Source organism: Mobula birostris, chromosome 21, assembly GCF_030028105.1.
Source record: "Mobula birostris isolate sMobBir1 chromosome 21, sMobBir1.hap1, whole genome shotgun sequence".
NCBI lineage: Eukaryota > Metazoa > Chordata > Chondrichthyes > Myliobatiformes > Myliobatidae > Mobula > Mobula birostris.
This window is the reverse complement of record NC_092390.1, coordinates 36,128,027-36,155,234: the sequence shown is the minus strand read 5'-3', so window position 1 is coordinate 36,155,234 and position 27,208 is coordinate 36,128,027.

Sequence of the window (27,208 nt, the reverse complement as noted above, 5' to 3'; positions counted from 1 at the left end):
CCAATAACCTATTCTGGTCCAACCACATTGATGTCACAGCCAAGAAAGTTCACCAACTCCTTATTTCCTCAGAAGGCTGAAAAAAAAGGCATGTCCCTGTTGACTCTTACTGGTTTTAGTCACGTACCACAAGATTCTATCCGAGTGCCTCACAGCTTGGTGTAGCACCTGCTCGGATCATGACTACAGAAAACTGCAGAGAGTTGTGGACACAGCTCAGCACATAAGAGGAACCAGCCTTTCCTCTATAGACTCAGTCTATACTCGCTGCCTCAGAAAAGCAGGCAGCATAACCAAAGACCCCACCCACCCCAGACATTCTCCCTTCTCCCCTCTCCCATTGTGTAAAATATACAGAAGCCTGAAAGCACATTCCACCAGGCTCAAGGACACGCTTCTACATTGTTATTAGATTCCTGAATGGACCTGTTAGATTAGGGGTCGTCAACCCGTCGATCGCGATCGACCGGTCGATCTTTGAGACTTTCCCAGTAGAACCTGAAGAAAAATCAAAAATAAATACACAAATACTGTTGTAATGTGAGCATTATAAAAGTAATACTATTCAGGATAATGGTAATTATAGCAATATTTTTGCTAAAAAGCTGTTTTTTAAAGAGAGATTGTTTCCGGGTTGCAGGGGTTTAGTTCCGTTCTTTCTGCCCAGTGCGCATGTGTGTAGCTCCCCCGCCATGCACCGCGTTTTCAGCGTAGCCTCTGCTGCATCAAAATGACCAATCAGATTAGATAAGAGTACAGACGGTCGCAAACATCAATGTACAGCAGTGGTCCAACCTCCGGGCTGTGAAGAATGCAGGGGTGCAGCGGTAGCCGGGAGGCACACAGCTCATCTTTAAGAAAAAAAGCCAAAATAAACAAGCTAATTAATTAGGTGCTGCCTGGCACGTAAATGTCGGCCCAGATCAGAGGCGAAGCAATCGGCAATCACTTGTAATAGCTTAGCGGAAGCTCCACGAAAGAAGGCGAAAACGTACAAATTCCATCCAGAATGGGAAGAGGAATTTCTATTCACCTTGGTGAAAGACAAGTGTGTATGTATGTTGTGCCACCAAACACAAGCACTGACTAAAAGAGGGAATCTGGAGCGGCACCACAACACCAACCATCAGAAGTTTAAAGGCACCTACCCCCCCAAAGAGCGCAATTCGTGCCTGGAAAGTTGAGCTGAAATCGAGGTTGGAGGCCCAGCAATCGTTTTTCACAAAACAAGCTGCTCAGAATAAGGCTGCTATTGAAGCATCATTTCGTGTAAGTCGCCTTTTGGCTAAACACAAGAAGCCTTTTACAGATGACGATTTATTCAAGGAAGCAATGGTCATTACCGCAGCGAGTGTTTTTAATGACTTTAAAAACAAAAACGGCATCACAACTGCAATACATAATATACCGCTTGGCCCTGCAACAGTGACAAGGAGGGTAGAGACACTGTCAGAGGACATGAATATTTTTCACTACAGTTCGATGAATCCCTGGATGTAATGCAAACAGCTCAGCTTGTTGTATTTGTCAGAATGGCTTTCCAGGATTTTACAACAAAGGAGGACTTCCTCACTCTTTTGCAATTAAAGGAAAGAATGGGAGGTGAGGATATTTACAATGAGTTTAAGAAAATATGTCTGTGAAAATGACATCCCCATTCATAAACTGGTGGCAATTACAACTGATGGGGCCAAGCAATGCGTGGTGTGCGTGTTGGTTTTATAGGACTAAAAGTCAGTGCCTACTTCGGGTCATCTTATCTATGTGAAATTGCATTTTCACAGATGAAAATTATTAAATCTAAGTACAGGAGATGACTTACTGACAGACACCTCACTAGGGTTGCCAACTTTCTCACTCCCAAATAATGGACAAAAGTAGCAGTCAAATCCCGGGACATTTGTGTTTACCCTGAGAAAGACTACCATGACCATGAAGCTTTGCACGGGCACCTGTGTGCGCATGTGCATATGTGCTGATTTTTTTACCCCACGAATCGGTTTTGGCTTAATCTTCATTATTTCTACTTTATATAGGTTGTGTATTTATCATCTCATTCCTACTTTTACTATATGTTAGTGTTATTTTAGGTTTTATGTGTTATTTGGTATGATTTAGTAGGTTATTTTTTTGGATCTGGGAATGCTCAAAATTTTTTCCATATAAATTAATGGTAATTGCTTCTTCGCCGTAAAGCATTTTGGCACGAAAGGTTTCATAGGAACGCTCTACCTTAGTGGGGGAAATATGGGACAGTTGGCAACCCTACAACCTCACAGACTGTCTCAGACTGGCTGTCTGTAGCTATGAGCCAAATTTCAGGGAACTAGCAGAAAGTATGCAGCCCCAGTCATCACACGGAGTGCAACAGTCAATTTTTATTCATTTATTTTTCGTGCTGAAATAAAATAAAATAATGAAACTTAGAATTAAAGGTGTGAAGTATTGTAATATTCTTAAAGAAAGACAGCTATGGCCTGTTTGATATGCTAGTTACAGTGTTTTCTTGTTTGAATTAATTTGAAAGTTGGACAAAAGTATTTTGAGTAACTCAAATACAATTCGCCCGAATAAAAGGCCACAAATTGGAAGTACAATATGAGCTGTTTTTTCTCTAAACGATTTAGTAGTTAGATCTTGCCTTTCACTGAGGTCAAGGTAGGGGATCTTGGGCTTAAAAAGGTTGGTGACCACTATGTTAGATGATAAGATGGACTCTCAGCCTCACAATCTACCTTGTTATAGTCTTGCACTTCATCACTTACCTGCACTTCGCTTTTTGGCAGCTTTTATACTTCATTTTGCATTGATATTGTTTTACTTTATTTTAGCTCAATGCACTGTGTAATAATTTGATCTGTATAAACAGTATGCAAGATAAGCTTTTCACTGCCTCTTAGTACACATGACTATAATAAACCAATACCAACATAACTGAAGATCCCATCTACTGCAAACATTCTCCTTTCTCCCCTCTTCCATTGGTCAGAAGCTACAAAAGCCTGAAAGCACAAACCACCAGACTCAAGGACTGATTCTACTCTGCTGTTATCAGGACAGGGTAACAGCAAGGTATCCTGATAACAGCAGGGTAGGGTGGACCTGTTGGATGATAAGATGGGCTCTTGGCCTCATGAGCCACCTCGTTAAGACCTTGCATCTTATTGTTTTCCTGAACTGCATTTTCTCTGTAGCTGTTGCACATTATTCAGTATTGTGTTGTTGCTTTAACTCATGTTGACTTCAATCACCATGTAGTGATTTGATCTGTACGTTCAGTATACAAGACAAGCTTTTCACTGTAACTCAGTTCATGTGGCAATGATAAACCTAAAGCAAAGTCAAACAAAGCAAAACTATATTTCAGTAAATTTTGCACTTTATTCAGCATTGTTAATGTTTTACTTTGTTCTACCACAATGCACTGTGTAATGATTTGATCTGTAGGGACAATATGTAAGATAAGCTTTTCATGTGGTACATGAAAAGTGGCTATACTTCATTAGGAGTTTGAGGAGATTTGGTGGGTCACCAAAGATATGAGAAGATTTCTGCAGATGCACTGTGGACAGCGTTTCAACTGGTTGCAAACTGTCTGGTATGGAAGGACCGCGGGAAAAAGCTGCAGAGAGTTATAGACTCAGCCAGCTCCATCATGGGTACTAGCTTCCCCACAATCAAGGTCATCTCCAAAAGGTGATACCTCAAAAAGGCAGCATCCTTCATTAAGGACCCTCACCACCCAGGGCATGCCTAGTTCTCATTACTAGCTTCAGAGAAGAGGTGCAGAAGCCTGAAGACATATATTCAATGATTTAGGAACAGTTTCATCCCCTCCACGATCAGATTTCTGAGTTCAGAATTCTGAAAGGACAATGATGCCAATACTAATTCCAATATTTTTAATGCATAGACTTCTTCCAGGACAATGCCCCTTTGTTTTCATTGCCCCTTTGCCAATTGCCAAGAAATCCAGGTCATTTTTTTGAATGTTTGAGAAGAAAATAGGCATATAATTGACTGTTTGAATTGTGTATCACAGGGAATCTGTAGGACTTAATTCCAATCGAACAGATTCTTAAAACTGACAAGAGACCAGGCAAGATCCCTTTATTTTATGCAAGTTCTTTAAGATTATATATAAATTGGGTGAAATTTGCCATGTTTCTTATATATGCTTATGCGTAGTTCACTCATAAAGAACTGGATGCTAGCTACAATCCACAATTCAGGCTTTGTCCAATCACCTTCAGAACATTCCCAATATCTGTCAATTCAGATTCCACCCATGAAGCTGTTTACTGACATATAGCTCCCCAGGGGAACTAATGCTAGAGCAAGAGGCCACCAGCATGACCTGGGGAATGTCTGTGGACAACTAGCTTTATATGTCTACTAGGGAAGTGACAATGAAGTTGTTTCATCTCCTGGTATGTAATTTGGAGGTAATCTTTAAAACACTGGAAATCACTATAAAAGGACAATTAGAAACTGACATTTTTACAGAGTTGTGTGCTATTAAAGATGTCCACATAATTAATTTGGCCATGATGTATAAATCCATGGGTTTCAGTATTAATAAGGGCTTGTATTCCATCACTGATCAGTATATCAACAGAAAGAGACGATAGGTTCCTTGCTATAGTACAATTTAGAGCTATGTCCTTAAAGGATAAGCTTAACAAATGTTCCAAACACCTCCAAGAAACTACCTAAGAATCATGTGAGCAGTATCATAGACATAGGCTCTTGATGATGTTAATTCCTCACTACAGGAAGGACATGGATACTATAGAGAGAGTGCAGAGCAGACTTACAAGGGTGTTGCCTGGATTTGGGAGCATGCCTTATGAGAATAGGTTGAGTGAACTTGGCCCTTTCTCCTTGTAAGAATGAGAGGCGACCTGATAGAGGTGTATAAGATGATGAGAGGCATTGATTGTGTGGATAGTCAGAGGCTTTTTCCCGTGGCTGAAATAGCTAACATGAGATGGCATAGTTTTAAGGTGCTTGGAAATAGGTACAGAGGGGATATCAGGGTTAAGTTTTTCACACAGAGAGTGATGGGGGCATGGAATGCACTGCCAGCAATAGTGGTAGAGGTGGATACAATAGGGTCTTTTAAGAGACTCTTAGATAGGTACATGGAGCTTAGAAAAATAGACGTCTGTACGGTAGGGAAATTCTAGGCAGTGTCTCGAGTAGGTTACATGGTCGGTACAACTTTGTGGGCCAAAGGGTCTGTAATGTGCTGTAGATTTCTATGTCCTATGTTCCTTCAATTAACATTGCTGCATGCTCATAAGAGGATCAAGTATGCATCATTTCGCACAGTATCTTGCAGCAGCACACCACATGATGAGGCATCACCAACAGCAGAAGTAGTGGCCTATGCAGGAGCCAAGAATGTCAAAAAGTTGACATTTGACATGTTGACATATTTACCATAAATTCATTTTGTACTAAATGAACATCATTCCCTGAAATAAAGGACAAGAAAGCGTGCCTGCCTTGCCTCTAAAATAGTAGATTTGCCACAGACTTAGTTCATAGAACTGAATAATATTTTACACTGGAAATAATATGTGGCACAAAAAAAAAAGTCAATTGATTTGCCACAGACTTAGTTCATCGAGCTGAATAATAGCTTACACTGGGAAAAATACATGGCACAAAACTGAAGTCAATCATACCTGCTATTTGGTTGCTATAGGAGACGTTAACGACAAAACAGCTTACGATGTATGTGGATACACTCCTGCCATGAATTAAGTCAGGTGCCATTTTGATCAAGGCATTAGCACACAGAGCCAATGTCTGTCAGACCCACCCAATGCAGGAGAAATAGAAAATCAATCTGCATGCATTTTGGAGCTCTTCTCTCCAACTTATTACTTCTCTTAATCATATTCAGCTTATGTATGTTGAACAATAGGAAAGGCAGCCTGCCACTGCCTTTTAAAGAATGACTATTTACAAATTTGTTACTTATTGGTGTTTGTTCTCGATGTACAGTAATTCTGCAAGTGTCTGATGGTTTTCACCTGGAAAACTTAACTGCGAGTATAGATAGAAGCCATTACTGAAAATCTCTTGGCTGACTTTGGGCTTCTGCACAAGTGATTTGGTTCTAGATATGGGTGGATTATCAGACTGCCTCTTTAGCAAATACTGTGGCTGGGAAATTACTCAGAGGTCAAACTGCCACGAAAGGAAAGAGGAAGACCAGATTTTCAACAGGAGAATATGGCTTTGATGGAACAACTTCTTCCCTGAATATCAGCAAGGTACGAAGTATTTACCATCTGTTCTCACGATCAGGGCAAGAAATCTGATGGTCATGGTCATTCCCTTTAATACTTCCTTCAGGTTGAAGGTGAAGGTATCTACAACATCCCACGGTTTGCTGCGATTTTGTCACTGACAGTCTGTAGTCAAAGAGAGCTACCTACCAACCTTCCCAGAGACCAGCAGGTAGTAAGCATGCATAGCCTGTCTGGGATTATTATGTTCCCTATATTGCGGGAACTGAAATTGGAAATGAAATTGATTTATGATTGTCACAAGGACCAAGGTAAAATGAAAAGATTTTCTTGCATACTGTTCATACAGATCAAATTATTATACTGTGCATTTAGGTAGTACAAGACAAAACAATAACAGGATGCATATTAAAGTGAAACAGCTAGTTGCAGTGCAGATAGACAAGGGGGTGCAAGATCATAATGTGGTGGATCTGATCAAGAGTCTATTTTATCATACTAGGGAACCATCCTTATAGCAGCAGGGTAGAAGCTGTCTGTCTGTACAGTGTGTGCTTTCAGGCTTTTGTATCTCCTGCCTGGTTGGAGAGACAAGAAGAGAGAATTTCTGGGGTGATTCCATTGATAAAACTGACTGCTTTACTGAAGAAGCAAGTGGTGTAGTGCATGGAGGGGAGGCTGGTTGAGTCCACCAATTTTCAGCTTCTTGTACTTATAGACTGAGCAGTTATCATACTAAGCCAAGATCCATTTAGATAAGATGCTTTCTATGATGCATCAATAAAAATTAGTAAGTGTCAATGGGGAAATCACAGATGTCTTTATCCCCCTGAGGAAGTAGAGGCATTGGTGAGCTGCCTTGTTCATAAACTCAACTTGGATAGATGTTCTTAATGTAATTTTCAAGTAGAAATCAGTTTGAAAATCAAAGGGCAACTTTGTAAACAAACAGCATTGTCTACAGAGCACAGGCTACTGATTCACAGTAAGAGGCTGGCTTCTGGTGAACTATGGTTTGTAAAATGAATTGACCATGAGATGTTCATGTATATATCAGTCAAATGTAAGGAATTGGAGTTATGTTAATTGACTGACATCCAACCAAGTAATACTGACTGAGTGATTGTGCTCGAGGAAACTTGCAACCAGATTGATTTTGTCACATAGCACAAAAAATCTGGTCATAGACATTATTTGCATTATCACTAATTGGGATATTTGTGTAATTAAGCTCAGCCCTCACAGCATTCCTCCAAGAGAACCACAACTATGTCGTAGGGTTTGGAGGCTTGTGTGCCTCAATGACACGGAGAACTATGTTGGCTGGAGTAGGCCCTTTTGCTTTCACTCCTGGTAGGATCACCCATGCCAAAGAGGTCAAAGTGTAGAGGCCAGACTAAGAGTGGTCCACCAGTGCTCCAGGTTCGGTGGTTCAACTCAGGGCTAACAACCCTGACTGGTCAAAAAAATTTGTTATGGAAACAGCAATGAAGAATCTTTCTACGTCTGTGTGCGACAATATTTCTGAGTCTCCACCTGGAATTTGCATGACTGATAGTAGTGAAAATTGAGAGGAAGCTACTGGCTTGGTGAAGGAAGCACTGAACATTCCCAAGATCATTTGGAATGTACAAACCATGCACAGCTCTGGCAGCTAGCACAAATGACAGTAGAAATGCGTTGTTACGGCCTTCATATAATGGGCATCAGTGAAAGCAGATGGACAGGGTCTGGCAGGCTGTAGACAGCAAATGGTGAAACAGTTCTACATCCATGAAGGGAAGATGGTCAGCATCACGATAGTGTAGCTGCCATTTTGAAGAAAGGCATTGAGAAGTGTTTGCTGGAGTGGAAACCTATCAAAAGTAGACTGAAAGGGAAGCAAGTGAACATGACCGTGATCCAATGCTATGCTCCAACTACTGACAGTGACATTGAGGAAAAGGATGTTTTCTATGCACAGCTGCAAGTGGAAGTAGAATTAACACCACGCCATGACCTAATCATCGTTGTGGGAGATCTAAACGCCGAAGTAGGAAATAACAACTCACTAACTCAATAACACCAGGGTCATGGGCACGCTTGGATGTGGAATGATGAATAACAATGGTGAAAGACTGGTGGAATTTTGTGCCATGAACAACCTGTTCATAAGGGGGACCCTTTTCCCACCCCGTGAAGTTGACAAATTGACATGGTGCTCACCCAATGGACATGACAAGAAACGGATTGACCATTTGATGGTCAATGGTACTGGGAGATGATCCTTGCAGGATGTAAAGGTGAAGAGAGAAGCAGATACAGGAAGTGATCAACACCTTGTTACCCGAGAGTCCTGATGAAGGGTCTCAGCCCGAAACGTCGATTGCACCCTTTTTCATAGACACTGCCTGGCCTGCTGAGTTCCTCCAGCATTTTGTGTGTGTTGCCTGAATTTCCAGCATCTGCAGATTTCCTCTTGTTTGTGATTGGAGCACCTTGTTGTAGCAGTGATGAAACTCAAGCTGAGAAGCGCTAGGACCAGAACACATGGTCAAAGATGTTTTGATGTTGAAAAGCTCAAGGACACCAGTGTGAGATTTGCCTTCACCATTCAGCTTAAGAACAGATTCCAGGCCTTGCAAGACCTTGACAAGGATGTTTCAGTAGCTAGGATCAACACAATGTGGAAATGCATTGCCTCAGTCTTCAAGGAGAGCAGCAAGGCTTGTCTAGGATTCAGAGCTGGAAAGAACAATAAAGAATGGATACAGCAGGGAACATGTATAGAAGAAAGATGGAAAATTAAGAAGAAAGTGTTAGATGCAAAGTCAACACGAATTAAGGAGGAACTTCAAATAGTATGTGAAGAACAAGAGGATAAGATGTGAGAGATTAGGGCCAATCAAGTGTGACAGTGGAAAATTGTGAATGGAACTGGAGGAGAGAGCAGAGTACTTTGCTTCAGTATTCACTACGGAAAAGGATTTTGGCAATTGTAGGGATGACTTACAGCGGACTGAAAAGCTTGAGCATATAGATATTAAAAAAGAGGATGTGCTGGAGCGTTTGGAAAGCATCAAGTTGGATATGTCACCGGGACCAGACGAAATGTACCCCAGGCTACTCTGGGAGGTGAAGGAGGAGATTGCTGAGCTTCTGGTGATGAACTTTGCATCATCAATGGGGACGGGAGAGGTTCCGGAGGATTGGAGCGTTGCAGACATTGTTCCCTTATTCAAGAAAGGGAGTAGAGATAGCCCAGGAAATTATAGACCTGTGAGTCTTACTTCAGTGGTTGGTAAGTTGATGGAAAAGCTCCTGAGAGGCAGAATTTATGAAGATTTGGAGAGGCACAATATGATTAGGAATAGTCAGCATACTTTGTCAAAGGTAGGTCACGCCTTATGAGTCTGATTGAATTTTTTGAGGATGTGACTAAACACATTGATGAAGGTAGAGCAGTAGGTGTAGGGTATATGGATTTCAGCAAGGCATTTGATAAGTACCCTGTGCCAGGCTTATGGAGAAAGTAAGGAGGCATGGGATCCAAGGGGACATTGCTTTGTGGATCCAGAATTGGCTTGCCCACAGAAAGCAAAAAATGGTTGTAGACGGGTCATTTTCTGCATGGAGGTCGGTGACCAGTGGTGTGCCTTAGGGATCTGTTCTGGGACCCCTACTCTTTGTGATTTCTATAAATGACCTGGACGAAGAAGTGGAGGGATGGGTTAGTAAATTTGCTGATGACACAAAGGTTGGGGGTGTTATGGATAGTGTGGAGGGCTGTCAGAGGTTACAGTGGGACATCTTTAGGATACAAAACTGGGCTGAGAAGTGGCAGATGGAGTTCAACCCAGATAAGTGTGAGGTAGTTCATTTTGGTAGGTCGAATATGATGGCAGAATATAGTATTAATGGTAAGACTCTTGACAGTGTGGAGGATCGGAGGGATCTTGGGGTCCGAGTCCATAGAACACTCAAAGCTGCTTTTCAGGTTGACTCTGTGGTTAAGAAGGCATACAGTACATTGGCCTTCATCAATTGTGGGATGCTTGGGCTATAAAGGACCCTGGTTAGACCCCACTTGGAGTACTGTACTCAGTTCTGGTCGCCTCACTACAGGAATGAGGTGGAAACTATAGAAAGGGTGCAGAGGAGACTTACAAGGATGTTGCCTGGATTGGGGAGCATGCCTTATGAGAATAGATTGAGTGAACTCGGCCTTTTCTCCTTGGAGCGACGGAGGATGAGAGGTGACCTGATAGAGGTGTATAAGATGATGAGAGGCATTGATTGTGCAGATAATCAGAGGCTTTTTCTCAGGGCTGAAATGGCTAACATGAGAGGGCACGGTTTTAAGGTGCTTGGAAGTAGGTACTGAGGAAATATCAGGGGTAAATTTTTTACGCAGAGAGTGATGAGTGCCTGGAATGGGCTGCTGGCAATGGTGGTGGAGACAGATACGATAGGGTCTTTTAGGAGACTCCTGGATGGGTACATGGAGCTTAGAAAAAGAGGGCAATGGGTAACCCTATGTAATTTCTATAGTAAGTACATGTTTCTATGTATCTAGTATATATTGAAGCTAACAGGAAAGTGAAAGGACTTGTAAGAAAGTCTACATGGAAGAATTTGCAAAAGAGGTCAAAGCAGCAGCCAGTCGAGGTGGTCAGTAAATACACACATGATTTCAAAATTGGTATGCAGGAAGTTCGAGGCCAGATCCAGTGGTCCCGTGAGAGATAAGAACGGTCTGCTTCTGACAATTGGCAGATTCATCTGCCTGGGCAGCATCATTCGGCAGGATGGTGGGACCAAGGATGTCATCTAGTGCAGACACGGCAAAGCTAGAAACACCTTCAGATCAATGAGAAACACATGGAGATCAACCAAGTACAGCATCCACACCAAGGAGAATCTGTACCAGAGCTGTATTCTGTCCACACTCTTGTACGGATCAGAATGCTGGCACATGACAGAGAACAACCTTGCCAAACTGTCACCATTCTACACCATGACTCTCCGGAAGATCCTCCGTATCTTCTGGCCAAGGAAGATCTTCAAGCATGCCCTTCTCCTTCAGTGTCACCAAGAAGACACAGCCACAATTATCATGAGGAAATGTTGGAGGTGGATTGGCCATGTGATGAGAAGAGAGAGAGACCAACTCTATCATCAAGAGAGCACTTCATTAGACTTCTGAAGGGCAGAGGAAACATGAGAGACCAAAGAAAACTTGGCGCCATACCATAGAAATGAAGAACCTGAACTGCACCTGGGGCACGATAGAGCAGAGTGCCAAGGACAGGCAGAGATGGAGGACCAAACAGGTAGCAATGAAGGTCCTCTGAGCGGCATACCAGGCAGTAACTAAACTCACAGCATTATTTTTGGGTGCCTGGGCTCTTTCGGCTCAGAAGCTCTTGGACCATCCTTGTGAATATCCCAACAAAGACGTCTGAACATTCAAAGGTGTCTTGTCAGTTACAGTTTGAACCCATTGTAAATATGTAATGCAATATAACTATTTGTCAGGCTCAAAATATCCAAGTAAACATTTTAGCTATTGAAATTTTATCAAATAACCTGCTGTAACCTTTTCTCTTAAGAGTATAAAAACTTGACAAGAGTTTGGAGAGACTCTACTAAGTCACAACAAGGGAATGCCTACTTGTTGTGATGAAGAAGACCTTTGTCAGGCAGCTTCAATGGCTTTCAAGTAACTTAATTCAGTCACAAAATGTGCGAGAGATTACGTAACTCTGTGTGTGTGTGTCTTCCTTCCTCATGTTCTAGATCTCATCTACTACTAGACGCAAATTAAAATAGCCATTTAACTTACCAACCCAAATGGCCCTGGGATGAGTGAAGAAACTGGAATAAGAACATTAGATTATTGGTGCACGAGTAAGGCCACTCTGAGCTTCAAGACTGCCCCACCGTCCAATAGCCAATCTGTCCCAGATGCATCTACCCTTCTGTGCCATTTTTCATATTTCTTAATTGCTAGATCTATCAAAAATTTATATACTTCCTAAAATAAAACCATAATCAAGCCTGCACAGTCCTCTGGAGTGGAGAATTTCAGAGATTCGTGCTGCTGGTGAGGAGAAGTCTTTACACACCTTAAATGACCACCTGTAAAATTCCGTAAAACTGTACTCCCCTTCTATTAGTGGAAGCAGCGTGACATGAAACTTGTCAAAGTTGGAGATGTTTCCAGTAGTGGGAGAACCTGAAGTTCTTCCATGTTTCTAAAAGATTGCCCTTAATGTTCTAAATATCCTTGGCCACAGGAGATAGGACGTCCTGCCATTCAAGGAATTCCATAAATTGTAAATAATTAAAGGTCAAACACTGATTTCTTGATGGATTCTACAAGTTACATCCTTCCAACCTGAAAAGGGACCTGTTTATGTTGCCTTCTATAAGATAAGCAGTCTAAATCCATTCTATTCACATCTGCTAAGGAAGCCATCTGGAGGAAACCCACATGGTCAAAGGGAGAAGGTGCAATCTCCATACGAATAACATCCAAGGTCGGGATTGAACTTAGATCACTGCAACTGTGAGACGATTCCTTACACTATCCCTCTTGTGACTTCTCACCAGTCTCATTTCATTTCACTGCCCTACTGAGACCATGGGAACAAGACTTTCCTCTCAGCCTCAGCAACAAGGCTGCCCGGGTCTGCATCAGTAACTCTGTCCCGTTGAACCATCCTTACGATCATTACAGAAGCGTGGTTGAGAAGCACTCCCAACAGGTGTATGCTTGCTGGTCTAGTGCACCATCAGAGCCCTGGAATTAGTTCCACAGATGTGCAAGATTTAAATATTAACAAGTGTTTCAAGGTAATTGACTAAACAATGCGCTAGGCACTGAAATTGCACACATGAATTTGCGTGAGGATTGGCATTAGAAATTTGATGCTAGTGACTCTGGGATAAGCAGAGTAGCACAGTTATTTTATAAGACCATAAGACATAGGAGCAGAATTAGGCCATTTGGCCCATTGTGTCTGCCCCGCCTTTCCATCATAGCTGATTTATTATACCTCTCAACCCCCATTCTCCTGCTTTTATTTGACACCCTTACAAATCAATTTATGATGAGGAATTTGTAGATCCAAGTGGGAAGATACAGATTTTGCATGTCTGTGGGAGCCGTCAGGGAGAAATGTTATACGCGAACAAAATCCAGAATTCAGAGTCTAAACAAACCTGTATAATGTACAATCTTGCAACTGAATTTTGAGCACCCACTGATTTTGAATATTAATGGGAGAAAATCATATTTTAAGGAGAGTTTATTAAGCCCAGTAGTAATTTGAGTCATGTGTTTGAAACTAATTATGGTTGTTAATTGTTCATTAATAGGATTTGCAGAAACTTTATGAGAACTCCCACTGCTCTAGAAATCACAGGATCCATACAAAAATTTCTCATGCAAAATATTGGCAGTACAGTACCTCTCTAGTGCTGGCTGACTGATTTTATGAGGCATTTTGCCTTTTCACTGATTCTGATGGATCATTCATTTTCCTCACTTAATATCTCTAGCTTTGCTTTTTACTGTTAATTTATATTCATAGAATCATAAAGCTATACAGCAAAGAAACAGGCCCTTCAACCCAACTTGTCCATGCTATTTCCCATTTGGTCCATGCTCATCCACTTTTCCCTGCCATGAACCTGCCCAAATATCTTTTCAATGTTGTGATTGTACTACTAGTATTTGAGAAAATCTGCAGGTCCCCTTCAAACCTTTCCCTCCTCACCTTAAACCTGTGGACTCTAGTTTTAGACTCCTCGACTATTGAGCAAGTTATGGTGTAGCTTTTCACAGATAAAACAACTTGAGTCATTTTATGTTGAAGATTAAAAACGTACAACTCATTTATTGAACTCCAAAAAACTGAACACAAAGTGCAGTAAATCGCATCAGACCTGCCTCTTAAAGTGAAAGCACAACTCAGTGTCAGAGGTTGTGAATTGTGTATACTTCCACCAATTTCGTCACCCCCTCCCTCCAAGAATTGTCTAAAACCAACATTGTGGACCTGTCCAGAACTCAGACGAGCTGTCCGGCTCAGGTCCTGTGTTCCATGGGTGGAGGAACAGCGGGTGCCCCTGGCTTATCCAGGGGCTTGTTGACACACTCATGGCCATGTCGTGGTGCCAAGGGCATAGTAGCGGAATCCTCCAAATCTTGGTGGGCCAGTTTAACATGTTTGCGTTTACCTGTCTTATCTATAATAAAAGTATTTTCTCCCCGGAACGAGCCATCATAAGGGGGCCTAAGGAGAAGATGGTGTGCATCATGGCGGACAAAAGTGAATGAGGTGGAATGTAGGTCGGTCAGCAGGAACCCAAGAGTGCTGTACGCCTTGGTGGGAGGTAGGAATAGATGAAAAGGATTTGAGTTTACTGAGGAGGGTGGAACACTGTTGAGAGGAATTAAATCACCTGGCAATCACAATGGCTGCACATATACCAGCTCAGGCACGGATGCCTACAAGTCCTCTTTGGGAGCTGTTCTGAGCCGCAGCAGGACCTAGAGCAGACAATCATGCTAACGCTCATCCAAGAAGGAAGCCCTCAGAATAGCCCTCAACGAGCGGTAAAACTGCTCGCGTAGGCCTTTGGACTGTGGGTGATACTCAGGGATGTGGTGTAGCCTAATGCCGAGGTTCGGGGCCTTCGGAGCCCAAGGGTCTGATACGAATTGGGGACCGCGATCAATGGAAATATCAGATGTGGTGCCAAACTGAGCAACCCAGGTGCTGATGAACACCTAAGCCATGTCTGTGGCCATCGTTAGTGCTAGAGGAACAACCTCTGGCCACCTGGTGGTGTAGTCAACCATAGTAAGGAGGTGCATGGAATCACAGTAGGGGGAAGAGGAACAACAAGGGTCCGCATTGACGTGGTCAAACCATTGCTCAGGGACCTCGAGGCGCTTTGATATGATGGTTAATTTTTGCTTGCTGGCACTCCACACAGGCTGCAGGCACAATCGCACAAGTCCCTCCTAAGGCTGAACCACACAAATTTTAGTGCAATCAGTTTTTATGAGGCCTTCCGGTCTGGATGCAACAGGCCATGTATGGAGTTAAAAACAGTCCACTTCCAGTTTGCAGGCACTATAGGGCAAGAGTGACCAGTTGAGGCATCACTCAGGAGAGAAATCCCAGCTTGCGCAAACTTTAATGTCAGCCAGCCGCAGACCTGTAATTTCTGTTCAGTAAGCTTGGACCTCTGGATCAGTAGCTTAGTCGGCTGCCATGCCAACATAGTCAACCCCTATGTATACAGCCTCAAGAGCTGGCCATGAGAGGCAATCAGCCATGGCATTATTCTTCCCCTTGATATGTTGAATATCAGTTGTGAACTCTGATTATCTAGGACAGTTGGCATTGTTGCTTGCAGACCAAGGGCCATCGCGCCCACCTGGGGATTGTGGTCAACCAACGCCATGAAATGGTGACTACCTAGAAGAAAACAAAAATGATGGACAGCCAGATAGAGACCGAGAAGTTCACGGTCAAACGCACTGTACTTCCTTTTGGAGGGACGGAGCTGCCGGCTGAAGAAAGGGAGAGGCTGCCACAAGCCTCCGACCAACCGTTCGTGCACAGCACCCAGAGCATAGTCTGAAGTGTCAGAAGTGTCAGAGGCTATGGGGGCATTGGGGAACGGTTGCGCCAGTAGGGTCACATTTAAAAGAGCTTATTTGGTATCATCAAACACCCTGGTCATGTCCGCTGACCAGTCAAGCACCTGATTAGGGGTATTGCCTTTAAGCGCACTATACCGGCGGAGCATAAGTTCAGCAAAACGGTCTCCCAGTCTGCGTCGGGTCTCGCCAGTATCCCATTCCCATTCTGACATGTCCCACATCCCATGACCAGGGTGTTTGATGATACCAAATGAGCTCTTTTAAATGCGACCCTACAGTTAGTCCCGACAAAGGGTCTCGGCCTGAAACGTCGACTGTACCTCTTCCTAGAGATGCTGCCTGGCCTGCTGCATTCACCAGCAACTTTGATGTGTGTTGTCTAAAGGTAAATGGTGTTTTTGGATTCCTTCATCAGTTACAGTCGTTTATACCTGAAGAGATCGTAAAGAGGTCATCAAATCTTATTAAATCATATCCGGAAGATCTGGAAGAAAGTCTTAATGAAGAATTTGTGCAGTTTACTGAACTTTTGAAAACTGATTATCTAGGACAGTTGGCCTTGTTGCTTGCAGACCAAGGGCCATCGCGCCAACCTGGGGTTTGTGGTCAACCAACGCCGTGAAATGGTAACTACCTAGAGGGATGGAGCCAAGAGCTGGACAGGTGATTGGCAAAAGGGATATGAGAGGATCATGAGACAGGAGGCCCAGGGAGAAGGAAAAGGGGGAGGGGGAGAAACCCAGAGGATGGGCAAGGGATATAGTGAGAGGGACAGAGGGAGAAAAAGGAGAGAGAGAAAAAGAGAAAGAAAAAGAATGTGTGTATAAAAATAAATAACTGATGGGGTATGAGGGGGAGGTGGGGCATTAGCGGAAGTTTGAGAAGTCAATGTTCATGCCGTCAGGTTGGAGGCTACCCAGACGAATATAAGGTGTTGTTCCTCCAACCTGAGTGTGGCTTCATCTTTACGGTAGAGGAGGCCGTGGATAGACATGTCAGAATGGGAATGGGATGTGGAATTAAAATGCGTGGCCACTGGGAGATCCTGCTTTCTCTGGCGGACAGAGTGTAGGTGTTCATCTGCTCAGAGGATTGATGTCAAATGTAGATTGTTTGCACCAACCATGGAATGGAGCAGTGATAGAAATTCACCATACCTATAAACTCCTGTAGTTTTTAAGTAGTTCGGGGCAGTGAGAAATCCATAATAGTGACTATTTTTGATGGGAGGGCTTTTGCACCTTCTGTGGAGATGCAATGGCTGAGAAAGTCAATGGTTGACAACCCAAACTGGCACTTAGCAGGGTTAAGAATCAACCTGTGTTGGCTTAAGTGCTTGAAAAGTGTGCGGAGATGAGATACGTGTTTGGATTTGGATGCACTGGTGATATGTATATCATCCCAGCAAGCAAAAATAAAATCTAGGTCTTTTAATACAGAGTCTATCAGCCGTTGGAAAGTCTATGCTGCATTTTTCAGCCCAAATGGCATGTGGAGAAATTCCAAGCACACAGGCACCTGATGGTAGCCCCTAACTAAACTGACTTTGGAAAAAATTAACTTTCTGGCTAAAAGTCTTGGATGTGTGAGTAATGGTCAGGTGCAGTGGCCTCGTTAAAGCGTTGGTAATTGCCACATGGGCAGCAACCACTATCTTACTTTGGGTTCACATGGAGGGGTGAGTCCCAGAGGCTGTTCGATCAGTGTAGAATGCCAAGTCTATCCACATTGGTAAATTCAGCCTTCGCGCTTGCCAGCCTTTCTGGGTCCAGTCTATAATTGTGGGCACGGACTGTTGGGCCAATTGTGGGAATGCGGTGCCCGACCCCATGTTCTGTGACTGTAGTGGAGAATGTGGGTGGAACAGGATAATGACCCAAAGTCCTTGAAAGCCACCAACTGGCTGTTCTTAGGATCAACTAGTAGTTCTTGGGCACACAGGATATCTGTATTGAGCAGAGGCCTAGCCACTTTAACCGGGGCGAAGTCCTATGTTTATCATCTCCCATTAAAACAGAGCATCATCCGTTGTGTCCCGTAAGTCTGGACCTTGTTACCATTGGTGGTCTCCAGCAAGGCTTCGTCGCTCTTTACCATTTCATCCATAGGCGACGCTGGCAGCACACTCACTTGAGCACCCGCGTCACACAGGAAATGTCACCCTGAAAGGGTGTCTGTAATGAATAGTAGACGACTCTTACAGTTGGAATCCACGGTGTTCACAGACCTCTGATGCCCCAAGCTGCTGGCACTGTCGAAAGGGCAAAGGGGTTATCACTTGCTAATGTTCGTGCCAAAGAGAGTGGCGTAAAAACACTGACCAAACATCGAATGTTTCGCAGCTGTATATTGGGGGTCTTGCTGACTGAGCTTATTGAGGTAGAGACAGGAGGAGGAATGATGCACCACTGCCCAGCTGAGTGTAGACAATCGGCCATTTTAGCAAGCTTCCTACAGTCCTTCATGGGTGCATTAAGGAGGGCTATGAGAACTTGATCAGGTATTTGCTGCATGAAGAGTTGTTTAAAAGTAAAACAAGGATGGTGATTTCCCAGGGGAGACAGCACGTGGGCCATTAGATCCAAAGGCCTAGTGTCTCTGAGGTCGGGCAAAGAGAGCAACTGTTTGGCGTGCTCAGACTCCAACAGTCCAAAAGGTGAGTTTTCAGCGATTGGTATTCATCATGTTCAGGCGGGTGTTCTAGTAGACTCACCACTCTCACAGCCGTGGAGTTTCCCAGCGACACTACAACATAGTAGAATTTGGTGTTGTTGACGGAGACCTCACAGCACGAACTGGGCCTTGGCTTGTAAAAACCAAGCAACAGCACTTTGCTCCCAAAGCTCGGGCAGTCTCAAAGCAACTGTGTTGGCCGACATGTTCAATAACTCTGGAATCATCCTAGGGAATCAAGGTCACCAATGTAGGGTTTCACAAATAAAATGACATGAGGCGTTTTATGTTTAAGAAAAAAACACACAACTCATTTATTGAACTCCAAAAACCTGAACACAAAGCACGGTAAAAGCCCTTTGTGTAATTACATCATCACATCAGACCAGCCTCTTAAAATGAAATCCCAACTCAATCTCGGTGATTGTGAATTCTGTATATTTCCACCAATTACGTTACTTTACAATGCATTAAAACTCTACAGATTCTGGTATTTCTGAAATAAAGAGAAAATTAGAAGGAGGATGAGAGGTGACTTGACAGAGATGTATAAGACGCACAGATAGAGTGGACAGCCAGCGCCTTTTTCCCAGGGTGGTAATGGCCAATACTAGAGGACATCCTTTAAAGGTGAGTGGAGGAAGTTATAGGGGAGATGTCAGACTCTGTGTAAAGTGTTAAGTGTCTGGAATGTACTGCTGTGGGTGCAGAGGCTGGCACAATAAGGATATTTAAGAGACTCTTAGTAGGTGACCTATTTTTTTTCCTTTGATGTGTTTCAGTTGATATTTGTGGAGAGGTAAATCTCTCCTTCACTTGATTTCTGATCAAAGGATGCATCAACCTAACCAGAATCTGGTGCTGGAAGGTTGCGAGGGGTGGTGGTGTTCAGAGGAAATTAGGTTCCATGGTTGGTGCAAACAATCTACATTTGACATCAATCCTCTGAACAGATGTCAGAGCTGCCTTGAGATGTTACAGTCAGTAAGTGTCATCTTTCTTCTCCTTGCTTTTGATTCTATGGCAGCTGCAGTGATGTTCAACTGCAATCCTGTCCTTAGATTTTAAAGCTGCTGTTTTCATCTGTAGTCTAACAGTATCTACAACAAGTCAGATGGCAATCCAAAGATGTGTCACATCTGTTCTTGACTGATGTATTCCAGCAGCAGAAAACAGTGATCACTCCTACCAGAATCAGAATCCGGTTTATTATCACCGGCACGTGTTGTGAAATTTGTTAACTTAGCAGCAGCAGTTCAATGCAATACATAATATAGAAGAAAATAAATAAATAAATAAATTACAACACAGGCATATTGAATAGATTAAAAATCATACAGAAATATTTATATTAAAAAAGTGAGTTAGTGTTCAAGGGTTCAATGTCCATTTAGGAATCCGATGGCAGAGGGGAGGAAGCTGTTCCTTCATGTTCACTGAGTGTGTGCCTTCAGGCTTCTGTACCTCCTACCCGATGGTAACAGTGAGAAAAGGCCATGCCCTGGGTGCGGGAAGTCCTTAATAATGAAAGCTGCCTTTCTGAGACACCACATCCTCTGTAGCTTCAGGAAGATACTAACTCTACCGCATAGAAATGTGAAAGGTTCCTGTGAAATGCAAGAGATTTAATTCCCAGAAGCTGATAACTGCCAATAACTTCACAGATTTCGCTCCCCAGTTCCCTGGCTGCACGCCCTTTAGCTTTCAATAGCCCAGGGAACTTCTTCAGTAAAGTGGCAGAGTGGCCCCTGGGGATATTGGATGCAATGCATGATATTAGCATAGGGGAACTCTTGTACTAAATTAAAAAAAATGTCACCCAGTATGATTCAACTTAGAAGAGGGTTCCAATCAAGCTAGATTTAAGAGTGTTGCTTTAAAATAGGCTATACAGTATTTTCTTACCTAGTGATTGCCATTCACTAGCTGCTGGGCTACAGTTTCTTCTAGTGTGATCTCAGGCACAGTCCTTCACTGGGAGCTTGGCTCCCAGCACATAATATTGCCTACTGCAGTGTAAAACTGCAGCTGCCTAAGGTAAATCCCAGCACAAGGGCTGGTGTTGGAAATTCAAAATTCAAAGTGCAAAGTTCAAATTAAATTTATTATTAAGGTACATAATGTTACCATATACTACACTGAGATTTATTTTCTTTCAGACATTTACAAAACAAACTACAATAGAAATTTACAGAAAAAAAACTACACATAAGCAGACAAAGTCTGACAAACAACCAACATGCAAAAGAAGACAAGCAGTACAAATAAATATAATATGGAGAACATGAGTTGTAAAGCATCCTTGAAAGTGAGTCTGTAGGTCATAGAATCAGTTAGAGTAGTGGTGAATGAAGTTATCCACACTGCTTTAGGAGCATGATGGTTGTAGGGTAATAACTGTTCCTGAACCTGATGGTGTGGGACCTAATGGTACTCCACCCAACAGTAGCAGAAAAGAGAGGACATCGTCTGGATGGTGGTGGGGCTTTGCTTTCTTGTGGTAGTGCCCCATGTAAATGCACTCAGTGGTGAGGGGGGGCTTTTTCTGTGATGGTCTGGGCTGTATCCACCACATTTTGCAGCCTTTTTTTGTCTTGGGCTTTGGTGCTTCCACCATTTAGGATACTCTCCACAGTGCATCTATAGAAGTCTGTCAGGGTTTTAGATTGCATGCTGAATCTATGCAAACGTTGAAGAAAATAGAGCTGCTGTTGTGCTTTCTTCGTGATTCCACTTACCGGCTGGCCTCAGGACCAATCCTCTGATATGCTAACACAAAGGAATTTAAATCCACTGAGCCTCCTCATCTCTGATCCCCTTATATGTGTAGCCTGGGGAAAAGTACACACTCAGGACAACAAAGACTTTTTCGGGTTTTAATTCCTTTTTAGATGTTTAAGTGCTGGAAGAGGGTCGTGAAACAAAACAAATGAATTTACAACCAGTTCTTGCCATTACAATCTCAGTTTAACTTTCAATCCTCACCCTTGTGTACGGACAGAATTGTGTATGCAGTATAAAAAATACCAGAACTAATACAGTACTAATACGATAGTGGCAATTCTGAAGGAACACAATACAAACAACATTAGAATCCCACCCACCCTGCATCTTAAACATAACAGCAAAAAATGTAAGCGAATACATCTCACCTAAGACGTACACACGTGCTAAACTTCTGAACAGAGACTAAACATTCACGTTACGCAGTTGCATGCACAATCAGTCCTGATACAATAAAGTTAGACAAAAGGTTCACTTTGCCACAACGTTTACAAGGTATTGCCTGGTAGTTAAATTACAGGAAGACTAACCTACTTGGATGGTGGGGAACTTTGTATAAGCCACACTATCCAGCGCTGATGCCTTCACTCATGGAAATCTAAAGCATCCACATGTAAAACATGTCAAATTACTGATATTCTCGATTCACCAACAAGAATAAATGAATTCACATGGATGTTGTCAATTAATGCTCACCTTTCCTCACCATGCCCAGCACACTCTGGGAGGAACCTGATTCCAACGCCCCACCAGCGTCTTCAGCAGAAACAAAATGGTTTCCCCACTATCTCGCGCGTGCGTAATGACATCACCGTCTCCCTTAAAGGCACAGACAACTATTCTAGCATTACTCGGATGGATACCTAAATACACTTTTAACGATGCTGAATAAGATCTGACTATCACCCGGTTACATATGGACTGACCCATGGTCCTCCTGCTTCTTCCTCCTGTGGTTGATAATCAGCTCCTTGGTTTTGCTGATGGTGAGTGAGCAATTGTTGCTGTGGCACCAGACTTTCAATCTCCCATTTAAATGCTCAGTTATCACCATCTTTGAAAGTGGTGTCTCTAAGCAACATATCGCTGAGGACTGATGGCCATTGCCAGGAAACTACGTAACAGTGTGAAGGATGGAGCAAATATTTCTGATTGAATATGACAACCAAACCAGAAAAGAAATAAGGAGGATGGTGAGAATCATCAAGAAGCAGGGCTGGATTAACCTAGTAGCAAAAGTAGCACATGCTACAGGCCCCGCATTTTCGAGGGCCCTGCCCGCACTAAATGCTTGCAAGCCGTATTCTCACTACTGTTAGAGTGAATTTTGGGTGGACGATTCATTTACACTTAAATAAATGACTTCAGCCATCAGTCTTCTGTTCTTTGACAAAGTGCTGTGGATTGAGTTCATAACAATACATTTCCTAAAAGCTGTGAACCCAGTTTCATTTGTAACAATGCATTTCTGGCACCTCTGAGACAAGAATGCTAAGTTTACAGGTAGTTGAGAAGACACCTTATCCATGCTTTATGAATATGAATTGTCCTCTATGTTAGCACATAACATACCAAATAATGTATCATGGATTTTAACTTGCATTCCTAAAGGCTATGAATGCCAGCTTAGACATACTGGTGCCGGTAGAATAAATTTAATCAAAAGATGTGAAAACTTCAAAGGATTGTCTATATTTGTAACTATGAACTGTTCTTTGCGTTTAGCAAATAAATATCGAGCCTCAATCACAAGGCAGTTAGACCTGTTCTGCCAGGGATCTCTGCCTGCTGTAACCTTGGTTTGTCGAATAAAGAAACTGCCTTGTACCTACCGGTAACGTAACGCTGTGTGATTTCATCCACACCACAACGACGACGAGCTGGCAACACTGTTGTTTTCATGTCAGGGGAGCTGCATACTGCATGGTACAGTACGTGTGTGCAGGTGTGTGTTGGTTCCTTGCTGTGTCGTAGTATAAATGCTCATGCAAATCAAGGAAAGGGACATAAATCATACCTGTCTTAAAAAACATGTGAGGAATTCATCAATCTGATTGGATCCAGCATACTGGAACACATTATCGGTGAAGTGAAGAAATACAAGTATTATTCTGTTTCATTGGATTCTACTCAAGATATATTTAATGGGGACCAGCTGACTTTGACTGTGTGCTATGTTTTGCCGTTTGGACTAGTTGAAAGATTTGTGAAGTTTTTGGATATGGAAGGTCATAGTGCTGAACAACTCACTGAAAGGTTAGCAACACACATCAAAGTTTCTGGTGAACGCAGCAGGCCAGGCAGCACCTCTAGGAAGAGGTACAGTCGATGTTTCGGGCCGAGACCCTTCGTCAGGCCTGAATCGTCGACTGTACCTCTTCCTAGAGATGCTGCCTGGCCTGCTGCGTTCACCAGCAACTTTGAATTTCCAGCATCTGCAGAATTCCTCGTGTTTACATCACTCAAAGGTTACTTGACTTTTTAAAGGAAAATGACATTAATATAAAATACTGTAGTGGTTAAAGTTATGACAATGCCAGCAACATGAGTGGCAAGTATAGTGGCTTACAAGCACGAATTAAAGAGTTTGCGGATTACATTCCATGTTTTGTACATTCACTAAATTTGGTTGGAAAATTTGCTGCTGAATGTTGTCAAGAAGCATTAATTTTCTTTCAATTTATAGAAAGCCGGTACACATTTTTTTCTGCTTCTACTTATTGATGGGATCTCCTTTCTGCTGCATTATCTGATAGTGGTGCTCATTTGCCCATTGTGAAAAGAATGTTGGATACCAAGTTGTCAGCTTGTGCTGGTGCCACAAAAGCACATTTACACAGCTTTTCTGCCATAAAACAAGTCCTGGATGACATTTCAAATAACAATGATCAGAAGGCAGAGTGTTGACAACAGGCTCGTGGACTACTTTCAACCATGATGAAGTTGGAAACAGGAATAATGGTCATATTGTGGGATCAAGTATTACAGCATTTTCAAATGACCAGCGCTTCTTTGCAATCTTCTGGCCAAGACTTGAACACACCTTGTGCACTCTGTGAATCCTTGCATGGATATATTCAAGCTATGCGGTCTACTTTTTCAGACATTGAGCAAAAAGCTCGAAGAAAACACAAGCAAAATCGAACTTATGATGATTTCAGTGGTTCCAGCACTCTTCATCCACTTGTTGAATCTCAAACTCCTTCTCAGAAGTTTAAAAGCCGAACATTTCTTGCCATTATTGACAGCTTGCTTTCAGCCCTGTCAAAAAGGCAGAAAGGTTATCTAAAGGTAAATGGTGTTTTTGAATTCCTTCATCAGTTACAGTCGTTTATACCTGAAGAGATCGTAAAGAGGTCATCAAATCTTATTAAATCATATCCGGAAGATCTGGAAGAAAGTCTTAATGAAGAATTTGTACAGTTTACTGAACTGTTGAAAACTGATCTTGCTTCTTGTATTGGCGCCAAACAAGACCTCGTAGAGTTACAGTTGTACCGTTTGATAACTGACAATTCTTTGAAGTCATGTTTTCCAAATGTAGAAAATGCCTTGCACATCTATTTGTCACTCATGGTTACCAACTGCAGTGGAAAATGTTCATTTTCAAAACTGAAAAGGAATTAAAAATGAACTAAGGAGCACCATGGGTCAAAACAGATTGAACAATCTCACTCTAATGAGCATTGAACACGAACTTCTGCGTGAAATAGACATTTCCAGTATCATCAACAAATTTGCTCATACTAAATCTAGAAAATCTAACTTTCAGATTGTAGTTTTGTTACTTTTGACATTTGAAATTGATACCTACATGTAAGTAATACTATTACTGAAGTGTCAGACAGTTGTTGTATTATCTGGCTGTATAGCAAATGAAAACAATGAATTATTTTACTATGCAAGTAAATAATTTATGTTTTAATTCTTATGTGCATTTTTTAAATTTAGGGCCCCTTTATAACATGTGCTACAGGCCCCGCACTAGCTTAATCTGGCCCTGTTAAGAAGCAGTAACTTGTGGATACTGGGGGCTAATTCCTTTCTCAATTTTGAGCAAGACACAGCAGTCATTTACAATTTTATAAAATATCTCCTCCTGCAGAAGTTGCTATGAAATATTGGCAGCTCCAGAAATTCCTGCTATTTCTCAGCACATGCCACCAAGCTCATGATTCTAATTCAAAAACAATTTATGAGGTTGATGGCCAAACTTTATGGGTATTGCCTGGGTTTCAAATCCAGACCCCTGACAAGAGTCGAAAGACAAAGTGCAGACTGTTGTGATACCCCAGTGGGAATCCTAATCATTGAACCTGCACTGGAGCACGAGCAGTAAATCAATCACACAAATAGAGAAGAATAGTTGTGATAGCAAAGGATAATTAAAAGATAATTTATTTTCCATCTTAATCAACCACGTTTGATCTTATATAAATTGTTTAAAGGGGTTTGTAGTATTTTTAAGTGATTTCTCTTTTTAAGTTTTTTGTATATTTTAAAAAATAGAAATTAAAACAGTACAGTTCAGTAACAGACCTTTGGCTCATGATGTTGTACTGACCCTTTAACCTACTCTAAAATCAATCCAACTCTTCCCTCCCACATAGACCTCCATTTTTCTTTCATCCACATGACTGTCTAAGAGTCTCTTAAATGATGCTATTGCATCTGCCACCACCACCATCTTTGGCATTGTGTTCCACAAACCTACCCTTCTATGTGTAAAAAAATCTACCTCTGATATCCCTCTTTCTTCCAAACACCTTAAAGTCATGTCTCCTTGTGTTACCTATTCTGGCAGTCCACTCTATCTATGCCTCTTATCATCTGGTACCACCTCCACCAAGTCACCACTCATCCTCCTTCACCCCAAAAAGAAAAATCCTATCCTGCACCTGACTTTCTGCAGCCACCCAATGGAAGATCTTTCTCATCAATCCTATCTCTGCCTATCCTCATAAAATATGCTTTCTAATCCACACAACATCGTCTCTAAAGCTTCCACACCCTTCCAACTTAACTGGTGCGATTTATACACTTTAACATTGTGCAAAATTAAGTATAATGCAGGGATGACCAGAATGGAACACAATACTCCAAGTGTGGTCTACCCAGAGTTTAATAGAGCTGCAACATTACTTTGTGGCTCTTGAGCTCATTCCCCTGACTAATGAAGGCCGACACACCACACTATTAACTTGCGTGGCAACTTTGAGGGATGTATGAACATGGACTCCAAGAGTCCTCTGTTCCTGCATACTGTTAAGAGTCCTGCCATTAATCCTGTATTCTGTCTTCAATTTAACCTTCCAAAGCATGACTTCATACTTTTCTGGATTGATCTCCAGCTGCCACTTCTCCACCCAGCTCTACATCCTACCAATATCCCCTTGTAACCTATGGCAACATTCTACACTCTCCACAACACCACCAGCCTTCGTGTCATCTGCAGACTTACAAAACCTCCTCATTTCCTTATCCAAATCACTTACAGTATTTACAAAGAGTAAGAGTCCCAGAACAGATCCATCACTTGTCACCGACCTCCAGGCAGAATATACAGTACTCCATTTACAAACCACCCTCTGTCTTCTGTGGACAAACCAATCCTGAATCCACACAGTTAAATTCCCATTCTTCTGGTTTGCATATTTTTGTATGTTGCTGAAGTATCAGGAATGCAATTTAGCTTCTGACAAAACTGTCTTTGGTCACTTTGCATGGATGCACCGGCATCAGGTTGATATCGACAGGCCTGGGGAAGTGAGGCCTGATGATGGCATTATGCCCATTGATGGTATGTACCGGACCAGCATTCCTT